Source organism: Leopardus geoffroyi, chromosome A1, assembly GCF_018350155.1.
Source record: "Leopardus geoffroyi isolate Oge1 chromosome A1, O.geoffroyi_Oge1_pat1.0, whole genome shotgun sequence".
In the NCBI taxonomy this organism is placed as follows: Eukaryota; Metazoa; Chordata; class Mammalia; order Carnivora; family Felidae; genus Leopardus; species Leopardus geoffroyi.
The window spans coordinates 72,402,909-72,414,343 of NC_059326.1; the positions used below are offsets into that span (position 1 = coordinate 72,402,909).

At 41.8% G+C, this 11,435-nt stretch overlaps 1 protein-coding gene across 4 annotated transcripts in view; it reads right to left on the reverse strand.

Moving 5' to 3' along the window:
• The window catches only part of NALCN (sodium leak channel, non-selective), a 320,527-nt gene extending 309,386 nt beyond the window's left edge, over positions 1 to 11,141 (reverse strand). For 2 of the 4 annotated variants that reach the window (XM_045481373.1, XM_045481362.1), the window contains exon 1: positions 10,983 to 11,140. The gene's annotated coding sequence lies outside the window, so the exon portion shown is untranslated. Of the gene's footprint in view, positions 1 to 10,982 lie in introns of all 4 variants that reach the window. The other 2 variants (XM_045481393.1, XM_045481354.1) reach the window with 2 other exon arrangements.
• Between the last annotated feature and the right edge of the window lie 294 nt (positions 11,142 to 11,435).

The window sequence follows — 11,435 nt, forward strand, 5'->3', positions numbered from 1 at the left end:
TGTCAAGCTTTGTCCTAAGCATGTCATGTATCATGTCATTCCATTCTTATAAGGACCTTTTCACAGATGAGGGAGTTTAGGCACAGAGATGAGTCAGGATATGAACCAAGACAATATGGTTTACAGCACTATTAAAATTAACTATGCGGGAGCCTGGGTGGATCAGTTGGTTGAGCATACGACATTGGTTCAGGTCATGATCTCACGGTTTGTGGGTTCGAGCCCCGCATCGGGCTCTGTGCTGATCGCTCAGAACCTGCAGACTGCTTCAGATTCTGTGTCTCCCTCTCTCTCTGCCCCTCCCCTGCTTGCATGCTGTCTCTCTCTCCCAAAAATAAACATTAAGAAAATTAAAATTAACTATGCTACAACTTAGAGTTAATTAAAAAAAAAAAAACCCTACTTTTCAACATAGTCTAATCAGACAACCTGATTATAAACTCTTGGCATCGATTATTTTTTGTGAAAATAGTGCAGACATTTCTCATTTCTTAAAATTGAATTTATTTGTTTATATGATTCATTTTATGGTTATTCCTGCCACATGTTTTTAAAAATGTGTCTTTTTTAAAAAAAAATTTTTTCTGGAAAGAAATCATCAAATGTCTCATAGAATCTATCTAAATGTCACTTTCTGGTTTCTGAAGTCGTCATTCATTATCCAGTCTTTTTCCTCGAGGGTGAATTCTAGAAATGTTCTATTATGTTTTTATTACCTTTTCTCTACAATTTTGAAAAAAAAAGGAAAGAAAAGCATTTACTAACTCTCACCTGATAATCTTAACATCTTATAGTAGAGACGGCCGTCTCAATTTCCTACAGATGACAGATTTCTTAATTTCCCAGAGTCTGTTTTAGTTTCATAAATTCTTGACTGAATATGCAGAGAATGTGAACTTAGAAAATAGATCCCACTGATGACACCTGGGCAAAAGAGGGTATGCTTTCTGCAGAGAATATACCAGGGCAGGAAGAAAGGGTTTACTGAAAGAAGTCCTTCTGCCATTCTCAAAATCCACAGCTTGGAACATGGTCAAGGTTGTGATTTTATTTTGGAATGGCTGTTCTTCAGTCAAGGAAAATCTGAACTAAATGGAAGCTATCAATCAGAGGTTAGCAAGCGGTAGCTGTTTAATCTAAAATATCCCAATAATAAATAATGCACTGGGCCATGCCAAGAGGTGGGCCGGCTACCTTCTGAACATTCTAAGAGAATGACTACACATTGTGGAGTTTGCAGACAGGACTTCTCCATCTACATTTTGCAATCCATTACATCCCAAGAAACTTCCAATGATAAAAAAATCTATTATCACACTCTTGAAGCTGCTCTTTTTTTTTTTTTTTTTTGCATTTTATCAATTCTTATGGTAGGGTGATGGTCCATAAACTACTGTTACATAATTTTAGAAAAGAATAAAGCTTAAGCATTATATATTCTTTCTCCTCCAACACACACTTGAAAGAGGAAAGCAAACATCTATGGAAAGTTGGCTCTGTGCCAGGCTCTATGCCAAGGCCTTTACATGTCTCTGAAGTTGTTTTTAGTATTATCCCCATTTTACAGATTACAAGTCTCTTGTCCAAATCCACAAGAGTTGGAAACAACTGTAGAATCCAGGAAGTCTGAACTTCAAGAACTTTTGCAAACTTCAAATGTTTTGCAACAGTGATAAAATTCATTTGTGATGTCTTTAAAACAAATAAAATATGAAAATAATTAGTTGTGAAGCTTACACAAATGACACCTAACATTTGCTAAGAGTTTATGATGTGTGAAGCTAAGAGCTTTGCACGGATGACCTCACCTCCTTCTTGCCATGCCCCAGTTTGGCATGTGTTGTTACTCCTATTTTATAGGTGAAACTGACATTGAGAGATGGTAAGTGCCCTGCCCAAGGTCACTTCCTGATCTTTGCCCCCATGATATTCAGTTGTCTATGTCTTTCAGTCTAACTATTCCGAGGCTTGGTGACTAGAATCTTCTTTCCCAGGTATCAGGGACAGAGATTCTCCAAATCTTGCCTCTCCCATGTCTAAGGAGTAAAACCCAATTCACGCATGACTGCCCCTAGTGCTGCATTGCGAGTCCTTCCTAGCCACTCTCAAGCAAGCCTGTCATCAGTCCCCTTTGCTCATGAATTTTTATGGGCCAGATGCCTCTTTCCCTCTAATTGCTTACAGAAAACGCAGGTGGCTGTGTTGTTTTCTCTCTCAAAGCAGCCTGGAACTTAATAAACTTTAAAGAAAGGGGGTGCCAGGGGGTTCAGTCAGTTAAGCATCGGTCTCTTGATTTTGGCTCAGGTCATGATCTCATGGTTGTGAGACTGAGCCCCAATCCCTGGGATTCTCTCTCTCCTTCTCCCTCTGACCCTACCATGCTCAAGCTCTCTAAATAAATAAGTAAATAAATAAATGTTTTTTTTTAAAAAAAAAGAAGCAGCCTGAGTCTTATGTCTGCCTCAGCGATCAGCAGAACACATCATTTTAGCAGGAAAACCAAGACATCATTGAAATGTTGACCCCTGGGATCACAGCAGCAAGATCTGACTCTCTCTCCAAACGCACTTTTCTTTTGGGTGCTTATTCATCTACATCTTGGCCCTTGCCGAATCAGGATGCAATGATGCAAAAACAGACTGTTACATGTATGGTCCAGTCTCGGCTGACTACAGGGGCCACCCAAGGCGGGCCACCAAGCAGAGGAAGCCAGACATCTCAAAGGGCCACCCCCAAGGCCAGCTCCTCCTTTCTCTGCCCCTTTTGTCAGCAACACTGATCAAAAACAGAAAATGGTCCCCGCTCTTTAGACTGATTCTACGTCCCAAATCCTGAAGGAAAACCACATATTATTTTTTTCCGGTTCCTTCTACAAATGCCTCAAAACTGTCCTCACTTCACTAAGAATTCTGTTTTGTTTCAGTTTTAATTGTGAAAATTGAATTTTCTCTCATTTGAAAAATCACTGGATTTGGAAAGGAATCCAGGATAGACTAGGATGGCTTTAACACTCCTTTGTTGTTATACCCTGCTTCCCAAACCAAACTGGCCCATCAACAGGAGAGGGCACCGGGCTGTATTTGTGCCACTTAATCATTGTATCGATTACAAATTAGGGCAATCAGCCTCTCTCTATCCCCTAGTCCGAAAATCCAATCGATCCTTTGAACAAGCCCCTGCCATTCACTCTGAGTTTGGGAAGGATATACATTTATAATTTTGTGACTTATTCTGGGTACGGTGCAGGTGTAAGAACATTTTAAGAAAAGAATGTCAGAGGTAAAAATCACCAGAGGTGGATGGTGTGATTTTGTAAGAAGGTTACATTTCTTAATCTTAATAGCCCGAAAAGGTCCTCCCTCTCTCCACACACAGCAGAGCCTCCAGGGGTGTTCATCTCCCAAGAGTTCAGTGACAGGCATTTTATCTTGATAAACTGCTACTCTCATTTAAACATTATGAAAAATCAGAAAAGAAGATTATCTATTTTTATTGTGGTTGCTTAATCTTGTAATGAATCTGCAAAAGACAAAGAAGATGGATGGTTTAAAATAGTGGTTGGCAAAACTTTAGCATACGGTCCTTAAATGGGATGGAAATTCAAAAGGAGTTACTTATTTCTTTTTCTGTGATCATTTAATTTTGTAATAGGGATCCATAAAGTTGGGACAAAGAAGGTGAAATTTTCCAAATAGTAGTTTCTACTGACTACTGAATCTTTGCATCATCCAGGGAGATATTTTTTAAAAAAATTTAAATGTTTTATGTATTTTTGAGATAGAGAGAGAGACAGACAGAATGTGAGCAGAGGAGCAGAGAGAGGGGGAGACACAGCATCTGAAGCAGGCTCCAGGCTCTGAGCTGACCTCACAGAGCCAGACATCGGGCTAGAACCCACAAACTGTGAAATCATGACCTGTGCCAAAGTCAGATGCTTAACTAGCTGAGCCACCCAGGCGTCCCCATCCAGGGAGATTCTTAAACATTCTCAACCCCAGGCATCCTTCAAGTCAAACATACTAAGTCAGAACCTTCTGGGATGGAGTATTGGAAGCTGTATTTAAAAAAACCCTCTCCAGGCAATTCTAACACACTCTCCCAGAAATGGTCCCAATTAGTGATGAGGTCACTGATATAGATGCTCAGAAGAGCATTTTAACAACTCCAGAGTTTATACTTCAGAGTCAAGACTGGTTTTTGGAGGGGTGGGGGGAATACGAGAGACTAGTTATAAACAACTGAGACAAAACAGAAACTGAGACAAAATAGAAATCTGATTTATAAGTGTATGTACATGCAGTATATTCTATTCTTAAGTCTTCCTCAGAGAACTTCAGAATTTACTAAAAAAAAAAAAAAAAGAACTAAATGGAATATACTTTATATACAAGAATAAGATTTTGGTTTTTGTCTTATGAAAATGTAACTAAGAAATCTTTTACTTGGGTTTTCTACTATAACTTTTCAGTCTAGAATATACCTTGAAAATGGCTATTCATTTCTTGAAGTGAATAAAGCAAAAACAAATAGTGTAGTTCCACTAATTATTTTTTAATATTGCTTTAATTTTTACTTAATAAAAAGGAGAAAATTGTTTTGAGGTTCCCCAGAGTTTAATATTTTTTTTCTCCATAAAGTATTGATATATCAAACTGAGGGAAATGGCAATAATAATTCAAGGAAAGGGGTTTCCAAACCCAACAAGCTCTATTTCTAAAAATTTAAAGCCCTTATTCACAATATTCACTTTAATCTCTGTGTTTTAGCTCCTGGGAGGAATAGTTAAGGAAGTTTCCATACTTGAGAGATTCTCACTCCAGTTTTACATCATCCAGGATTTTTAAAATCTCCACTTTTATAATATATATTTATTGGTTTCTTAAGCTATCACCGACTTGTATCTTGCCTGATAACATATATGTATCTTGTCTCATATAGGCTTCCATAATATGTCCTTTTTAGAAATAGTAAGTAACTTTTAAAATTCCTTCCTCTACTCCAGAAATGATCTGTGAAACCTATGGATTTCATAATGACAACAGAGAACAGAGAGAGAAAATAATGAAGCAAATGGCAAATGGTTTCATCTATAGATACCATTGCCTGAAAGATGAAGAAGTCATTAGTCGTTTTGTCTAGGCATAGCAAATATGAACAAAAACACCCACCATCACCTGAGCTTGAAGTCCTGGATTTATTTTCCACTATGCCCTCTCTTTCCTTCTGCTGGTTTGAACACCAGGATCTGTTAGCCTTTGTTCTGTTGATAAATCAACTACCCACTTCTCTGCTTCCATGATGAAAATCTGATTCCAGTTCCTCATTCTCAAGACTGCACACCCAATTTCTCCAACATCTTCCTTCACTGACCCCCATTTTCATTTTTTTCCTTCTTCTTGACCTCATTCCTCAGCTCTTGGCATCACGTGTGGATGGCTATTATTAATATGCCTTAAACACTGGAATGTGGTGGCCCTTAGCTTTTTTCTATCATGTCTAAAGCTTTCCCATTTTATAATGAATTCATGCATGATTTTAAATATCATGCTCTTTCTTGCCCTCTCTGGTTTTGTTGTGTTGTTTCCTTTACTTCCTAGACATGCAATGCTATCTCACTGTAGTTTGCGGAATCCTTTGAGAAATCACTGCATCTGTGGACCATGTCTCCTAAAATAGACACACAAAACTACTTTTGGCTAAAAATATTATATTGCTGTGATAGTTGGCGTTGCTAGAAGGCTCGTAATGATAACTTTAGTAAAGATAGTAACTTTCATTTCTTTAAGGTCCATTTTTTTCTCAATCATGTTTCAAACAGCTGTTCTATTATTTACATACTTCACCTTTTCTTTGACTTGCCTAATATGGATTTCCTTATCTTTTTTTTCTATTTCATTTTGTTTCCAACATCAGTATCATGCAAGAATTGCCTTCTGGTATTTTGCAGAATTACACATTTTCAGAATAGTATTTTACTGCTTGCTGATATTTAATTTTGTATATGAAGGCAGTTAAAGGCAGTCAAAATGTTCCCTTTGTGGACAGATAAACATTTTTTTCTCTTTTCCTTTCTTTTCCTTTCTTCTCTTTTCTTTTCTTTTCTTTTCTTTTTTTTACGAACACCACCATAAGTCTGGTTAATATCCATCACCATAGCTCTTCACGATGTTTGTCCTGTGATGAGAACTTTTAAGATCTACTTTCTTAGCAACTTTCAAATATACAACACAGTATAATTAACTAGCATCATCATGCCATGCATTATTACATCCATGACTTGTTTATTTTATAACTGCAAGTTTACACTTTTGACCCCCTTTACCCATCTTGCCCACCCAGAAACATTTTTTAACTTGATCATGATACTGATGGGATACTTTTCCCTTTCCAATTTTTCAAATGCAAAGTGTTCACTGGGCTATAATAAGACATTAGCTACTTTCTGTTAATATTTCCCGGTTCCATTATAAGCCACCTCCCTCTGTATATTTGGATTATATGTTTTCATCTAAAAGAAAACAGGAATCACATTTCACTTCGAAGGAGGCTTCTGCTCCCTTGCTCTGATCTCCCCGTCAGGAAGAGCACTCCTTTGTGTGTGTGTGTTGGCTGCCTTCCAGACATATCACCCTGCTCCAAACAAAGTCTCTCCTCTCTTTCCTTTGCATAATTGGAGAGAAGTCCCACTCTCAGTCTCTGCAGACACTCTCCCTTTGGCCATGGTGTGCCGATCTTTGGTCTTCTCACCTCCTGACTCCCTCCACGGAAGCCCCAGTCCTGTGCCCCTCTCTGCACCCAGGGGTAAGTCCCTGTCCTTGGAGCACATTCCAGCTGGTATGGCTGTGCCTGTCCCGGGGTCTCATGGAGAAACTGCTTCAGAAGTCAACTTTAGACTTCACCTCTTTCAATGAAGGAGTTCTGCCTGGAGGTCTGTTCCTGATTTTTTTGTACAAGTTGCGAGGGAACTGTGGCCTGAACCTTAGTTTTGCCCATCCGTTCCATCTGTCCAATTCTGTCTGTGCCGAAACTACCAGAAATGCCTCAGAGTCCACACCCCACTGCCTTCCCCTCCCTGTGCCTGTGGGGTACAGGTTTCTCACTATATAAAGTCCTTTGATCATTCTTTTCAAGTTTGAGTAGGAAGTAAAAACCAGAATTAGACTCCTGAGCTCAAACATCATCATTCATAAAAGACCTTGCATTTACTTACTATTTCCCACCCCACCCCAACTTACCACTACTGTAACATTATTATTTTGGTTTTACACTAACAAGTGTATTTTATTATCTTGATTTTAGATGAATTTGTTAAAGGGGTGCCTGGGTAGCTTAGTCAGTTAAGCATCTGACTTTGGCTCAGGTCATGATCTCATGGTTTGTGGGTTTGAGCCCTGCGTCGGGCTCTGTGCTAACAGCTCAGAGCCTGGAGTCTGCTTCAGATTGTGTGTCTCCCTCTCTCTCTGCCCCTCCCCCGCTTGAACTCTGCCTCTCTCTCTTAAAATAAATAAACATAATAAAAAAATAGATGAATGTTAAAGATCAACTTTACATAGTGAAAAGGTCATATATCCAAGATATTGTTTTATCTTCTTTAATTCCTGTAAAAAGAGGGTAAATGATCCACAAATACTAAAAACAAGGCAGACTTACTGCAGATAGCATATTAAACATCTTATCCAAATTTATATCTCTAGGAAAACAACTTGAAGATACATATACAGTATATCCATAATATATATTATGTATCTCCATAATAACTTTGATAATCCATTTAATTTTGATTATCAAATACCTTTGATAATCCAGGAATATCATTGTTTGGAACTTATTATGAATAAAAGACATCAATAAAAATAAATCCCTATACCCTACCTACCAGGACACTATAATGATGAAAACTGGAAATAACAAACTTCCAATGACAGAGGTATGGCCATAGAAGTGAGGCTATATTCATGGAGCATAGTCTTATACAGCTAGTTAGATTTTTTTTAGTAAGAAACTGTATAGAGTGAAAAAAATGCTTGTGCTGAATATTAAGTGGAAAAGCCAGTATAAAAATTATACAATGCCCTTATTCCACTACACAAAGTCATGTAGTTTTAAAAAGGCATAGATAATAGATAAAATAGATAAAAAGACATAACAAGTACATAGATATTATAATCACTTGTGTTCATTTGTTAGACTGTGGATGCTTATTCTCTTTTGTCTCCCATGTCTGTCATTTCCATCATGTCTGATTACCTTAAAATTCAAAGGATAAATTTAAAAAGTTTAATGACACAAAGACTTTTGGAGGTATAAAGGCTTCTTGCATTGGTCTTTGAAGAAGATAAAATCATATAACATGTATAGTTCACCTTTAAAGTGTCGTTGGGGTGTTGGGGTCCCCGGGGGGCTGAGTCGGTTAAGCTTCTCACCCTTAATTTCAGTTTGGGTCATGACCTCCCAGCTCCTGAGTTTGAGCCCTGCATTGAGCTCTGCCCTGACAGTGCAGAGCCTGCTTGGGATTCTCTCTCTCTGCCTCTGATCCCCGCCCCCCCCCCCCCGACCTCTCTCTCTCTCTCTCTCAAAATAAATAAAGCTTTAAAAAAAATGTTGTTACCAGTTTTGGGAGACAATTCATCATTTTTTTAAGCTCTGGCTCATAGTTTCCAAACCCAAACTAGCAAATAGGACATCTCCCTATCTGTCCACTTGATTACATGGTTGCCTTTCCTGACAGATTTTAGGGTTCCTTACTGAACTCCCTGCTCCTGGCCCACCGCTCGGCTTATAAGTAGGATATAATGTTGTGGGGAAATGTGGTTTTTTTTCTTCACAAACTGGAAATCCACTTGTGATTCTTCCCCTGAGATAATTTATATAGCATGAAAATTCTGAAATTATCCCAGCATCACTCAAATATGTACATGCATGCCCAGGTATGTACACACACACACACACACACACACACACACACACACACACAAAATGTATGCTGGAAAGAGACACAAATGGAACACATTTCAAAGAAAGGCCATAAGCAAATAAGAAAATGCCACTCAAACTTTTGTCTCTAAACTGCAAAGAAATTATACAATTTTGAGTACTTCTTTTTTCTTTTAAAAGTATTTTTCCTCTCTTGAATACCTTGCAAGCCATATGTAAAGTTATAACTGCATTACCACCATTTCACATGACCTGACTCATCTTCGTTTTTTTAATGTTTATTTATTCTTGAGAGAGAGAGAGAGAGAGAGAGAGAGAGAGAGAGAGGAAGCGGGGGAGGGGCAGAGAGAGAGGGAGACACAGAATCCGAAGCAGGTTCTAGGTTCTGAGCTGTCAGCGCAGACCCCAGTGCTACGGGGCTGGAACCCATAAGCCGTGAGATCATGACCCAAAGCAAAGGTGAACACTTAACTGACTGAGCCACCCATGAGCCCCTCATCTTCAGTTTTTATACAGGTTCTTAGCACTGTCCTTATTAGGGACCCCACATCTCTTCTGCCAAGATGTCACGTCTTCTATGAACAGAAAAGGGGTCCAATGAGCCTGTTCACTTTTTAATTTTCCTCTCAAGCCTGATTTTTCCTTCACTTTATCTGGCCTTAGCAATAGCTGGGTGAAAATATACCACAGAAGAATAAAAATCCAACCTAGAAAGGCCCACAGAATAAAACCCAATCAATTAGGAAGTCGATTTTTGTTGTTGTAGAGGTTTGAGAAGGCATGATTCTTATTTAGAACAGTTGAAACTTAATCTTTTTAAAAAATTTTCTTTTTAATGTTTATTCACTTTTGAGAAAGAGAGAGACAGAGTATGAGCAGGGGAGGGGCAGAGGGAGAGGAGACACAGAATCCCAAGCAGGCTCCAGGCTCTGAGCTGTCAGCACAGAGCCCCATTCAGGGCTGGAACTCGTGAACTGTGAGATCATGACCTGAGCGGAAGTTGGACTCTTAACCCAGTGAGCCACGCAGGTGCCCTGAAACTTAATCTTTGAATGTAAAAAGCCGCTGTTGCCATATACCAGCCTGGGGAATAACTGTCATAGACCACCCTGTCCTTTCCTACTTAATATCGAATCAAATCACAGTCGTAGCTATAAAAATGTGAAGCATAAACTGTAAAAGAATAGCCTCCTGTTAATTTCCTATCCCTATTAAAGGTCTTCTCCTCCGACCTTGGCCTCCGTATACAGCACAGTCAATCACTGGTACCCACCAGCAGGGAAATCTGGGCCTATCTGATGGATACACAAACACGAGATTAAGACTACAACCTTAGGAGGCCTGAACCTGCACGTGTACGAATACAAGTCCTTGATAATTTATCCTATGATGCTTCAAGAATGTATAAAGACCTGAATTCAGAGTTATCAACCATCCTTAAAGAGGAAAATTCCGAGTCAGAGGGGCAGCCCCTTCCTTGTTCAGGATTCTGGGGCCCTCTTAAGATTCGAGCCAGTCTCTTAAGGACTAAGGGACAAAACGCTGTTGCTTAGCCAGGACCCTGTGGCCTCCCTAAGGACAGCTGCTCAACAGGACCAATTAATAAAATGAGGACTCTGAAGCTCCCAGCAAGCCGCAGGAGCAGGGAGCCCGGTGGGGTGGGCAAGGCCCCGGTCCCTTTCGTTAACCTGCTGGAGCTGGGTTGTCCCCTTCACCCCACGGCGCGCTCGCCCTCAGGTGCCGAGGGGCCGCCGCGGGCCGCGACCGCCGCGGCCCGCGCCACCTGCCCCTGGGGCGCCTGGCGGGGCAGGCCTGGATCTGGCGGCCCTGGCTCCCCGCGCCCACCGGAGCTCAGGCGGGGCGGGGAAGGCGCATCCCCCCGCAGGGGCAGGGAGGCGCCTCACGGCCGCCCGCACCCCCTCCCCGAAGAGGCTGGGGCGCCTTTTCTCCCCTTCCCCCCAGCTCCGGGCCTTCGCCCCCCGCCCACCCGGCCCCGCCCGGCGAGGGCCACCGGCGCGCGCCCGGGGCCTCGGGCGGCCGTGACCAACCTGTAACCCCAGTGCTCGCAGCGGTCATGGTGCCGCGGGCGCGGCGGCGGCGGCGGCGGCGGCGGCGGCGGGCCAGGCGCGGCGCCCACCCCGCGGGGACGCGGTCCCTCACCTCCCGCGCTCCGTCGGCGCGCGCCACCCGGCCGGGGCCGCGGCTCGGCGCTCGGCGTGCAGGCGCGCGCTGCTGCCACCCGGGCCCCGGGCCTGCGGGCAAGGGGGTGGGGGTGGGGGGGTCAGGGCTTTTTGCTCTCGGCTTTTTTTTTTTTTTTTTTTTTTTAAATCAGAGTTGTCTTTGCCGCAGGGGCTGCGACGACGCCACGAGCTGGAGGGAGGAAGCGGGAGAGGAGTCTGCACTGCAGTTGGTGGGGAGCAAGAGTGTCGGTGCTAGCAGGTTCCTTCTCGCTGGCTGCCACTGGCAGTCAGTCTCACAGCAATTGCGGGGCTCTCCTCTAC